This window comes from Elephas maximus, chromosome 18 (assembly GCF_024166365.1).
Source record: "Elephas maximus indicus isolate mEleMax1 chromosome 18, mEleMax1 primary haplotype, whole genome shotgun sequence".
Classification (NCBI taxonomy): Eukaryota; Metazoa; Chordata; class Mammalia; order Proboscidea; family Elephantidae; genus Elephas; species Elephas maximus.
This window is the reverse complement of record NC_064836.1, coordinates 24,623,717-24,635,832: the sequence shown is the minus strand read 5'-3', so window position 1 is coordinate 24,635,832 and position 12,116 is coordinate 24,623,717. Positions and strand designations below refer to the sequence as shown.

The window sequence follows — 12,116 nt, the reverse complement described above, 5'->3', positions numbered from 1 at the left end:
GAAGTAGCTAAGTAATTTATACTTATGTGTGAATGATTGTCAAGTCTCACTGCATTTAACATCCTAGAGTTACCTGTTTTTAAAAGCAAAGTGTTATTACCCAAAGGAATTAAACACTGATAGGAGCCCTGCAGTTGACACTTAGACTGACCTGAAGAGAGAACAGGAGATAATATCTCTTCATTGACCCTCACAAATTGAGTTGAAAAATGACCACCTGTAGTAAATCAGATCTGGGTTCTAATCCCAGTTTTTACTACGGAAGAAAGTAGGTAAATGAAAGTCTTCCAGTGTCCGTTTCTGAGTGCATTAGATGGCAAGAGTCGTCTGTTCTATTGAGCACCAATCACCTGTTCAAACTTGCTTAAGTATCTGTCTTCCACACTTGAGTGTGAACATTTTAGGACATTTTAAGCCTCATTCAGAGTCCAGCACAGGGGAGGACATGCTGCAGGCACTCAGTAGATATTTGTCGGGCAGTCCACGAATATGGAAGGGATTTGTAAGCTGCAAAGTGCCACCCATGCCCCAGCTATAGCAATACCGATCATTATTACTGCACCTCTGAAGAGCACAAATCCTCCACTGATGGATGCTGATGCTGGAGATACAGGCTAGGGGGTGAGTTGGCCAGGGCAGGAGAGCTGCAGCTGATTTCTGTTAGGACCCTTATTTAGTGCTGATTCCTAAGGCCAGATGAAAAGAATCCCAATCTCAGGCCTTCTTCAGGCCATGGAGCCCAGGTTTGGGAGGTGGCTGATAATGGTGACAATCCCACCAGAGCTCTTTGAGGAATGCTAGGGGTGCCAGGAATAGTAATGGAAGCGGCCCTGGACATACTCCTTTCTGGGAGACTTTCAAGCTATGCTTCCAGGGAAGTGGAATCTTGCTATTTTGTGCCTTTGACTCCTTAGAGTGTGGTTGGCAAGTAGGATTCTGTTTTTCAGAAAATTTTTCCTCTTTTATAGGAGAACACCAATGGAATGTCAAGAAGTAGAGGGCAGAGTTAGGTACCCCTTTAGCTGCCCTTTCAGAGGGGGCTCAGCCTCTCAGACGGCACCACCCCCTCACCAAGGGTCACCCAAACTGGCGGGGGTTCCCAGCAGCTTCTTCTCCCCGCCTCCCCAGCCCTCACCCTCTGCCCCAGCGGCGCCCACGCAGCGCGCAGCTCCTTTTGCCACAGAGGCCTCCAGGTGCCCAGGGCGAAGGCGGAGCCCAGCTTGCAGCTGCCTCCCTAGCGCCAAGAAGGACCACCACGCCCCACCCACCGGGGGCCCGTCAGCCCCTGGGGGCCCCAGCGTCTCAAGCCTTCCGGGCCTCCACGCTGCTTCCTCCCTGCCGGCTAGGCGCCAAGCCTGCGATTCGGTAGCAGAGCGCAGCGGCCAGTGGCGCACGCTGGGCGATTCTGGTGCAGCCAGATTCCGCACCGGAGCGCGGCAGCCCGGGAACGCGGGACCAAGGCTGCCAAGGAAGCCGGCCCCTGTGGCCCACCGCGCAGCCGCCTACCGGGACTCTGGGCAGCGGCGCTGCTCCAGCTGGGTCTGCTGGGCCCTCAGTGCAGGAGAATGGTGAGTGGCCAGGAGGTGCCTTGGCGTGGGATGGCGCCTGGGGTCCCTGTGGGGAAGGCAAAGGTCCCTGAGGCTGCTCCTTCAGACGGAATGGGCAAGCAGAGAGCCTGCCTGGGAGGGAATGAGGCAAAGGGCTACTCGGTCCGGACCCTTCAAGCCACCTATTGCGGCTGAACCCGCCCTTTAGCGTCAGGTGCAGCCAGAGGAGGGAGCCTGTGGTTAGCCCTTCAGTCCCTCCACTACCTTTCCCAAGATCTCCGTCAAAAAATTTTTGAAATGAAGTCGCCTCTAGGGTGCCCTGGAACCTATTCTGCAGAGATTTAATTCTCTACCATCCCTCATTTCTCAACGTCTAACAAATGTGTCTCCAGACGGCAAGGCCAGTTTTCGGAAGACTCCATCCAATACTTTGGCTTGGTTCAGGAAGGTCTGAAAGATGAATGGGAACGAACTAGGCAAAGAGGAGAGGAGAGAGTGCCCTGGGCAGAGGAAATACCACGTGCAAAGGCCCTGTGAGTGGCAGGGAAAACGGGAAACAGGGTATCAGATAGAGTCGCTGGAGCCAAGGGTGCAAGGTGAGGCTGTTGTTCCGGATGAGGCTAGAGAAAGAGGTAGGGGCTAGATTACTGCAGAACCTGTGAGAATCGACCTGCTTTTGTTGTTCAAAGCTGCATTCAGCTTTTAACACTTTCCTTAAAAATTAGTGTGATCGGAGCTGTGTCATCAGTTCCGTTCAGAGAAGCTAATTCAGCTGTATTTTGATTTTGAAACAAAAGCCCCTTGGCTTGGTGCAGGAGGATCTGAAAGAAGAAAGCTTCAAGGCCAGCAGTTCTCACACCCATGAGAGGCTTCCAGTAAGTCCAAGCTTGGGACAAATCAGATTGATGAAGGAGAAAAACTCTGGGCTGACTTAGGGTGCTTTGTAATGATATATTTAAAAATGTCTTTCTTATTTAGCAATGTTGGGTGAAAGTAGAAGAAGACAGGGCAAAAAGAATAGTGGTGGTTTGGGGAAAGGGGAAGACCAAGAGAAAAAAGAACTCCAGATGCTATCTTACAATTTTTAGTGCTCTTTGTCCTTACTACCACTTAAAGGGCTCTTTGCTTCTGATTAAGGATGAATGTCTTATTGCTGCTAAAGACCGCTGTTAATCCTTTATTTTTAAGTTGAGATATAATTCACATAACATAAAATTCACTATGTTGGAGTGTCCAATTCTGTTGCTTTTAGTCTATTCACTGTGTTGTGGAACCATCACCACTATCTGATTTCAGAACATTCTGGAAGAGAGAGAGAGGAGGGAAAAAAAAAAAAAGAGAAAGAAGAAAACTAATAGCAGTCAATCCACTATTAATTTTTTTACGGTAGTATTTTTTTTTGTCTTGCTTGCTTGCTTGACATTGAGATATGAAAATTAAGCTAATTGTAAAGCAGGCAGGTAGAGTAAATAGGAATCTTATTAAGTTTTGAATTACATGTGCTGTTGTGTCAATTTTCATTGCTTTTAATGAAATATCCGTGCAATCCAGGCTTTCAGGTTTCACCCCATTATAACTGCTTAAGCAGAATGGCAGATGGATAGGGATGGATATTTTGTGCTCATTTGACTTGATGTGGGTCATAGAAAATTGAAGGCAGAAATATCATTGGATGAAAAGAAAGTAGCAACAGCAGCAGAGCACACGTTTTCTTGTTTTGTCAGAAATGCCTGCTTTCTTCCTTTCTCTTTCCCTTCCTAGTGAAGAATTATAGTTAAACTTCCTTTTAAGAAACTCTGTTTGCTCAGCTTCAAGTTTAATAATACATTCATAAGAACTTATAAGTATATTGTGAATTTATAAGTATGTTATGAAACGATTCTTAAGGATTCTTAAAGAAATGCACGCTTAAATACCACCCTTTCCCAGATTGAGTTAGTTGTGTAGATTTAGGGGGAAAAGGCTACAGTGATGGGAAGAGGAATAAGAAATAATTGACCCACACTGATGCGTCAGAGGTGTTTGAAAAGATAGACTTGGAGAGAAATTATAGGGTCGCTATGAGTCAGAATGGTCTCCATGGCAAAGGTTTTTTGTTGTTGTTAATTTCTTTAAAAAAAAGGCAGTGAGAAAAAATTGAAATGAAAACATTTAGTTTACCTTTGACTAATTAGACATGCATCTCATACTGCTGTACTTTTAAAATACTTTTGAAGCTGAAAAATCGTCACATTAACTCAACACAAATGTACTGTGTGAACTATGATTATAGGAAAAGATTCATTAACTTAACAGGTATTTATTAAGTAGCTACCATATTCCAGGCACCATCCTTTCTGTTGAGGATAAAATGGCGAGGAGACGCAGGTCCCTGCTATCAGTGAACTTAAAATCCAATGGGGAGAGAGCCTTTATGCAAAGAATCATGTGGATGAATAGACGCGGGGAACCGGCGTGCGAAAGGAAAGGGGGAGAGTGCTGACACGATGTGGGAGTTGCAACTAATGTCACAAAACAATTTGTGTATAAATTTTTGAATAGGAAATTGATTTGTGCTGTAAACTTTCACCTGAAACACAATAAAATGAAAAAGAAAAAAAACAAAGCTCTCGTTATTAAAAAAAGACAGGCAAAGATAATCCTTTTATAGGGAAAAAAGTAGATTATAAAACAATGCGTATGACCAGCCCCCATTTTAAGGAATGTAATACACTGTAGTGGACTATGTATTTGCATTGGAAGCAGATTAGAGTATGAGCCTTATTTATTTACCTCAGGTGCTGGGAATTTAGTGTGGTTTTATTTTTTAAATTCTTCTGTTATGGGTAGTTTAAAACATGTCTTCAATTATGAAAAGAGCAAAAATAATCAAAAGAATACTCGTGTAGCCAGTTTTTTAAATAAAGAAAATCCACTGAGATGGCTTCCAGCTCAACAGTTTTCCAGCTGGGTTATTGTCCAGGGGAGGGGCGTCCAAGTGACCAGGTGAGGATGGTCCAGACCAAAGGACCAAAGGGAGAGGAGAGGAGGCCCCGCCCAGGAGTCGGGGGCGGGGCGGCCCAGAGGGTAACGCCCCTGCAGGTCACGTGGCCGGTGGCTGCCAATGGCTGCCTCAGAACCCACCTCAGGGACCGGCGAGGTGTCAGTCTGTCCTCACCAGGGCGACAGGCTTTGCTGGCGCCCTGTGACGGGGACTGTGCCTGCGCCAGCGGCTGTCAGGCCTAGGTGAGTCTGGGGCCGGCGCCCACCCCGGGGGCCCGACCCCCGGGGTCGGGTCTCGCGCAGCCGACTTCAGGGTCCGGCGGGCGGTGCTGGGGTCGCGGGGGGCAGGGCCACGGCCTGCGGAGCGGGGGGGACAGGGCTGGGCTGGGCGGGCCTGGGGAGGGGCTCCGAGGGCACCTGGAGCGCCCACCTGTCCCAGGGTGACCACGACGCTGGGTGTCTGTTTGGATGTCTGTCACAGCCGGCGCCTCACCCAGTGGGCGCCTGGATGTCCTGACGCTGACCATTTGGCCCAGCAAGCCTGAGAAGCCACCCAGGGAGGGTGTGGTTTAAGAAATAAATATATATGACTATATTTCAATATATGCGTTCATATTACACTGTGTGCCAGTCTGTATGATTCTAGCCTTGATTTTATGCAATCAGGTAGGTAACATAATACGGAATATGCATTTATTTCAAATTCATCATTTTGACAGGCTTTTTAGCGTGTAGAAACTCAAATTTGTAATTTTGGAGATTCCCCCTCTGTATTTGAAAAGGAGGGGCATTAAGGTGGAGCATTTTCCCCGAGTGCACCATCCTCACTAAGGGATTTAGTTAACCCTTAGTCAAGACATTGTAAATATCTTAAGGCATTATTACCTTTGTTTAAGAAACTTGAGGGTGAGCGGGCATACCGCCTGACTCCTATTAACCTCGTTTTAGAAACCTGACTTGTAGACTCACCTGCCTTTTTGAATAGGTGCCAGGTTGAATAGACAGGGCTCACGGAATTGCCAGTCAAAGGTAAGGTGTCTCCGGAGGCCTGCAGGTGGCTTAAAAGAAGAGCGGAGCTGGACACCCTGCTTGGGCCACCCCCCTGATATGGAATATTTAAGGATACGTGTGTGTGGGGGGCGGGGGGAGCAATAAGGGTGCGGAGTGGGGTGGATAGGTAAGAGAAATATGCCTGGTTTTAAGAAACAGCTTTTTACAATCAGAATTTTTTTTTTTACAGTGAGTAAGTCAGTGGAGTCATGCTCCTTATCTGCAAGGGTGAGTGGAAGTGCTGACAATTGAGAATGTAGAGTGCTCTCAAGTGCCAACTGGCCTTTTGGAGAGAAAACTTGATGTTTGGAGCACTTACTGCCTTTTCTAAATTAAAGGTGGTGGGGGTGGCGGTAAGAGAAAGTGGATGGACTATGAACATTGATGCTGGAAAAGCAACTCCCAAGTGTGCAGTTTGTTGATAGCAGGGAAAAAAAAAATCAGCCTCAAATGCCAGCAGTGCTTTTATTTATCTATTTTTTTATGTATGCTTCTTTTTAATTCTGAGATGTTTTTAAGAGAGAAATTAATGGGGCCACCAAGAGTTTTCAGGGAATGAATTTTACAAAAATCTAAGTGTTTTTAAATATTGCAGTTATTTACTTACATATGCTGTATATGAGAAAAGTCCTTAGAATTATAGCAAGGAGAAAGAAAGAATATCCAGGAATGAAATTTTCACAGTTCTCTAAATTCTCCCATTTCTCCTCTTGTCCATTTTTCTTTTTTTTTTTTTTTTCCTCCTTCATCCACCCCTTCCATCTTGACCCACCAAACCAAACTCCTTGCTGCCGAGTTGATTCCAACTCACAGCGACCCTTTAGGGCAGAGTAGAACTACCCCATAGGGTTTCCAAGGAGTAGTTAGTGGATTTGAACTGCCAACCTTTTGGTTAGCAGCTGAGCTCTTAACCACTGCGCCACCACGGCTCCCCTTGGCCCACAGTCCTCCTTAACTCACCATTGTATTAGAAATAGGTTTTGCTATTCTGAAAAAAGAACATTTTACTGTACTTTTGTGCTAGTGGTTGCTTTTGGTGTATCTTTAAGCGCTAAACAGGTAATTCATGGAAGTATTTTAATTGATAAAATGACGCCTAGGCTCCGAGGGAGATGGAATGGATGGTATAGGAGGACGGCATGCAGAGGCTGCCTGCATAGTCCCCAGAACTCTATTGGAGACCATAACATACCTCAGTAATCGCCTGAATCTGAACGTACAACTTTAGGAGTTGATGTAAGTGACTTTGCGCATGAATTTTGGAACTCAACTATTTCTCAATGGAAATTTCTTCAATTAAGCCATTTGTTTATATTGCTTTTATAGTAATGAAAGCTAACATTTATTGTGTACATTCTGTGTGTGAGACCTTTTTCTAAGTGTCTGGTGTGCTTATGGGTAAGATCCATTTTAGAGATGAGGAAACTGAGGCACAGAGAGGTAAAGTAACCTGCCCAGATCACTCAGATGATAAAATTGAGCTAGGATGCAAACCCAGGCAGTTTGTTTCAAAATTTGCTTATGTAATCACTGTACATGAGAGGAGGGAGCCCTGGTGGCTTAGAGATTAAAGTGCTTGGCTGCTAACTGAAAGGTCAGTGGCTCAAACCTACCAGGCTGTCTGTGGGAGACAGATGTGACAGTCTGCTTCAGTGAAGATTTTCAGTCTTGGAAACCGCATGGGGCAGTTCTACTCTGTCCTGTAGGGTCACTATGAGTTGGAATCGACTCGAATGCAGTGGGTTTGGGTACGTAACAGTAATGTAGAGTTTATTATGTATGCCATGTATATGTTGCAAGACTAATTCTCCCAACGTATATGCCATCTGTAGATTATCAATCCAGTTGTCATTGTGTAGATTTCCACTCATGAGGACCCCATGACTTTTCAGAGTAGGACTGCACTCCAAAGGGTTTTCAGTAGCTGTGACCTTTTGGAGGTGGATTGCCAGGCCTTTTTTCCAACACAACTCTGGGTGGATTTAAACTGCCAACCTTTCAGTTAGTTGTGTCACCCAGGGGCTTTATATATATATATGTGTGTGTGTGTGTGTGTGTGTATTGTGTATGTCTATATAGATATGCACACACACACAAATACATACATGTACACGCATACAAATATGTATATATATGAGTGTATAAATGAGTGTCTGAGTATATAAATGTGTATATATAAATATATATACACAAATATATATAAATGTATGTATAAATATGTACCTGTATCTGTGTAAGTGCATCTTTATCAGTGTGAGCGCGTCTCCCTCCGTGCGGCGCCTCTCTCCCTCCGTGTGAGCGCCTCCCGCTCCGTGCGAGCGCCTCTCCCTCCGTGTGAGCATATCTGTATGTGGCGGACACAATTCAATCCATCATAACCAGGCTTTTCCTATTTCTGGGAAATGAGCAACCAAACACAGGTACCAATGGCAGATAACAGGCAGGTGAGGTAAACAAGAGAGGTAACACTTGAGCTTGCAACGTGTGGATGAGATGATTCCCTTTGTCGAATAAGGGACCAGTGCATGGCACGTCCTGGAGCAAATTCCCTTCAAGCATGACTGCTTTAATATCCCAAACAGAGGTGGACAGTGTTGTGGCTGTTTTCCCAGTGAAGACCCTGAAATGTGGAGGAGTTAAGGGACTTTTCTAAAGTCAAACACTAGTGAATGGAGGATCCAGGCCTCCGTCCTTCACTCACCATTTGTCTTTCAAAGTTGTTGTGTACACTCCCCTAAATACCAGGGATAAACCAGGATTGGGGTTCACGCTGCGGAGGACACTGTATGATGTGCCCGGATGGTGTTGGCCAGTGTCCTAGTCATGTAGTGCTGCTTTAACAGAAATACCACAAGTGGATGGCTTTAAGAAACAAAAGTTTATTTCTTCACAGTAAAGTAGGTTAAAGTCCAAATTCAGGGCATCAGCTCCAGGGGAAGTCCTTCTCATCAATTTTCCCCGGACTAGGAGCTTCTCCACACAAGGACTCTGGGTCTGAGGGATGCACTCTGCTCCCAGCACTGCTTGCTTGGTGGTATGAGGTCTTTAGGTCTCTGCTTGCTTCCCTTTCATTTTATCTCTGTGAGATAAAAGGTGGTGCAGGTCACACCCCAGGGAAATTCCCTTTACATTGGATCAGGGATGTGACCTTAGTAAGTGTAAGTAATGTGACCTTACAATCCCACCCTAATCCTCTTTAACATGAAATTACAATCACAAAATGGAGGACAACCACACAATACTGGGCATCATGGCCCAGCCAAATTGATACTCACGTTTTTGGGGGGACACAATTCAATCCATGATAGCCAGAAACCTTCTGGGACACATCATTCCTGAAAACTCAGAGACACTTGGAATAAAATCAAACCTGAGAACTTGTAGAAGAAAGCACTGGGCTGGGAGGGAATATTGGTGAGTTCCCACAAGTTTCCGAGTTGGGAATCAGAGCTACTGAGAGGAAAGGGCTGGAGATGTCAGGCCACGGACACCTGAATTTGAGGAGTTATGCAGAGATGGGAGGGGAAGAACTTGACAATTTTGAGGAAAGAGCAGAGATGTCCAGTCCCCTGATTCTCATCTCTTCATCTTGATCGTTTTCCCCAACAGTCTCTCTTACTTGCCAAGGTCTCCATCCAGATCCCAACTGGAAACTTCCCAGCACCTGAAGCAGCTCACAGGCAGCAAATGCCATGTTACAGGAAGACCCACTGCTCGGAACATGGGGTCTGTGCAAGTGCCCGAGCAGCAGGATGACTGATGCCTCAGCCCTTCTCAGCCCATCCTACTGTGCTCACATCTAGCCCTGCACACCCCAGGCATCCCAGGCCTGCTATAAACCTCATCACATCTCTGCTTCTCCAGGGCTTTATTGTTGTCATGTAAGGTAGGTTTCCTCTTGTTTTTAAGGACCTGTTTTGAATACAAGACTACATCTAGATCGATTTAATCCTAGAATTTCAGTCATTGTTTGGGAAGGAGAGAAAAGAGTGCTTCTAGGATGCTCCTTGGAAGAGCCCGAAGGCACTGGAGGTCAGTTGCCTTCACCACAGGAGGATGGACCACCCCACTCCTGCTGGATCAGATTCTTTCCTGCACAGAAATAAGGTAAAGGGACTACAATTCTCCCTGACTACTTTCATAGCTCTTATACACACGATTAAAAGGACTTCTCATAAATATGTTTTCTGCACATTCCATCTCCTCCTATCATCAGGATTCAGAAATAGCAGACTACTATGGCTTATTTAATAGTGCTCCTGAGAATTAATGATGCCTTTTTCTAGAGTGAATGCAGAGAAACAGCTGTGTCCCCGAGAAGCCACGTCTTAATCCTGTCAGGCCAAATCAACTACACACGAAAAGCCCTGGGTGTGCTGAGGATCATTGAAGATCTGTTGTCTGGCGTCTTTCTAGGAAACAGAAAAACAGCACCTTAAACAAAAGCACAGTCTCCAATCTCAACTGTAGAAACAATAGTTAATGACCAATAAGGCTGAAAGGTTGAAATCCAAATTCCATTAGTAGATTATTAAGAGAGAGGGAGATTGATAGGATACCCACAGAAAGCTCCCCAAGCCAAGCCAGGGCTTCTGAGAAATGGATGTTGAAATTGATCACTGGCGATTTATCAGTGAGCTGTGAGAGGCCAAAGCCAGACTGTCCCCAAGAGCATTCTGAGGACACCAGTTAAGGCTGGAAGAAAGAATTGGTCAGTCATGTCTGGATCAGGAAAACAGGGGACACCTGTATCTTTTACTTTTCACAGCACCACAATCCATCCAGCAGCAGAGGAGAACAAGAAGAGAGAAGCAATGAGAATCCCTTCCAACAAAACTATCTTTAATCCCAATTAACAGAGGACTATTCTGTAAAGTAAAGTAAAGCTACCGTTCTTCATTTCCCACCCTGGAAGTACATGTGCACCCTGCCCAGTGTTTGGCCTCCCTCTCTGTCCTCCTCGTATCTGTACTACAGCCAAGAAATAGCACTGGGATAGGGGAGGGTCTTTAGCGTGATGAGGAGAAGGGGGTTGATAGTCCAAATCTGTGGAGGGGTCTCCAATTTGAGGGTTTGACACATGGAAGAGGAGAGCTTGCTATTGGCTGAAATGCCACCTTACTTTTCTCGCAAGTTGAGGTGTCACACTTTCTTTTCAGAGGCATTGAGGGTTGGACCTCACTGCTGACCAAGGGTTGCCTCCCAGAGACCCCAAGGTCAGCCCCTGAGTAGGGCCTTTTGGCAGGAAGTGATGGGGCTCTAACTTGAGCTGGGATCTTAGACTTGGTAGCTGTATGTCCAGGTTGGCTAAGACTCACTGTCTCAGGAGCTAGGGGCTGGGATGCTTGCCAGGTGCCCCGAACTCCATGGTGCAGAATGCCGGAGGCAGGCAGAGGACTCTTGGAAAGACCCCAGGGCAGTAAGCTTTGTTGAGGTGCCAAGAGAAAGTCAAGGCTGGGGAGATCCTCCTCTTCCTTCTCTGTTTCTTCCCTGGACCCTTCTCCTTTCCCAGGTGATTCACTAATAGGAGAGGTTTCTAAGAGCATTAAGGATTCTCTAGTTCCCAATTTCGGGGAGGTGTTACTGGAACGCTGATGAGGAGAAGTTAATTGTTCAGACTTAGGTTTCTTTGACTTTGGACTCCACATAAAGTGAGCAAGTTCTTTTGGCTTAGACAGGTTACTGTCTCTTCTACAGTCTTTCGGCAGGTCATCTGCATTCAGCCTTCTTGTGCCCGTTTTCTTGCTGATCCCTAGCTGAAGACCATGGTTATCTGTGCTCCCTGAGTCTTGACTGGTGTCATACTCTGTACAGAGTGACTCCATGGGTGGCATACCATAAATTGGGGGTGCCTCCACACCCACTTCTCCTTTCAATTCCAGTAGTCGCTTCTCTACCAGCTGAAAGGAAGGAAAATGTGTAATTACTGATTCTGTACAGGTTGTGAGAACACATGGATGAGCTGGTGGTGGAGAGCATGATATTGGGACAGGAATCAGGGAAGTCAGTGAAATGAGTGTGGTTCAATAACAGTACTGCAGCTCTACTTGTCCATCCTCCTGTGTGGTTTTCCCAGCCACAATTCCTTACCGCTCCTCCTCTCAGCCACTCCATTGTCTCCTACCTCCTGGTTCTGCACCTGCTTCCACACGTGGAGCTGACCTTCCCCAGAAGCTGTGCAGCCGAGGCACTGTTAGGTTAGGTGAAATCTTGTGGGTTTCGTGGTATTATTTTCCCTTCCTCCTCTGGTTTACCTGGGTGAGAGTGAGCCCTTCTTCTTCCTCCAGCTTCTGTGTTAAGGACATGAGATCTATCTGTGATTCTGGTGATAATAACATTTCCAGGAATTGAGGGTGAATAACTGCTTCTGCCTGATAACAGAAGGAGGAGGCATGTGAACATCCTTGACAAGGAGTAACCAGTGATTCAGAGGCTCTCAAAGACAATCATCCTCTCCTTGAATGTGCATCCGATGGTGTATTAAAACATCACCACCTCAACCTACACATAGGCAAACACACGCACACGCACAGACAC

At 46.0% G+C, this 12,116-nt stretch overlaps 2 protein-coding genes and 1 long non-coding RNA gene across 4 annotated transcripts in view; 2 read left to right on the top strand and 1 right to left on the bottom strand.

Moving 5' to 3' along the window:
- Nucleotides 1-12,116, bottom strand: part of LOC126061817 (NUT family member 2G-like) — a 432,103-nt gene that overhangs the window by 205,628 nt on the left and 214,359 nt on the right. The window lies entirely within an intron of this gene.
- LOC126061823 (NUT family member 2D-like) overlaps nucleotides 1-12,116 on the top strand; it is a 220,819-nt gene that overhangs the window by 29,592 nt on the left and 179,111 nt on the right. The gene's annotated exons all lie outside the window — the stretch shown is intronic.
- On the top strand, nucleotides 5,818-10,606 carry LOC126061824 (uncharacterized). Its single transcript, XR_007513887.1, has 3 exons — nucleotides 5,818-6,815; nucleotides 9,189-9,686; nucleotides 9,866-10,606. It is a non-coding gene; the product is annotated as an uncharacterized LOC126061824 (long non-coding RNA).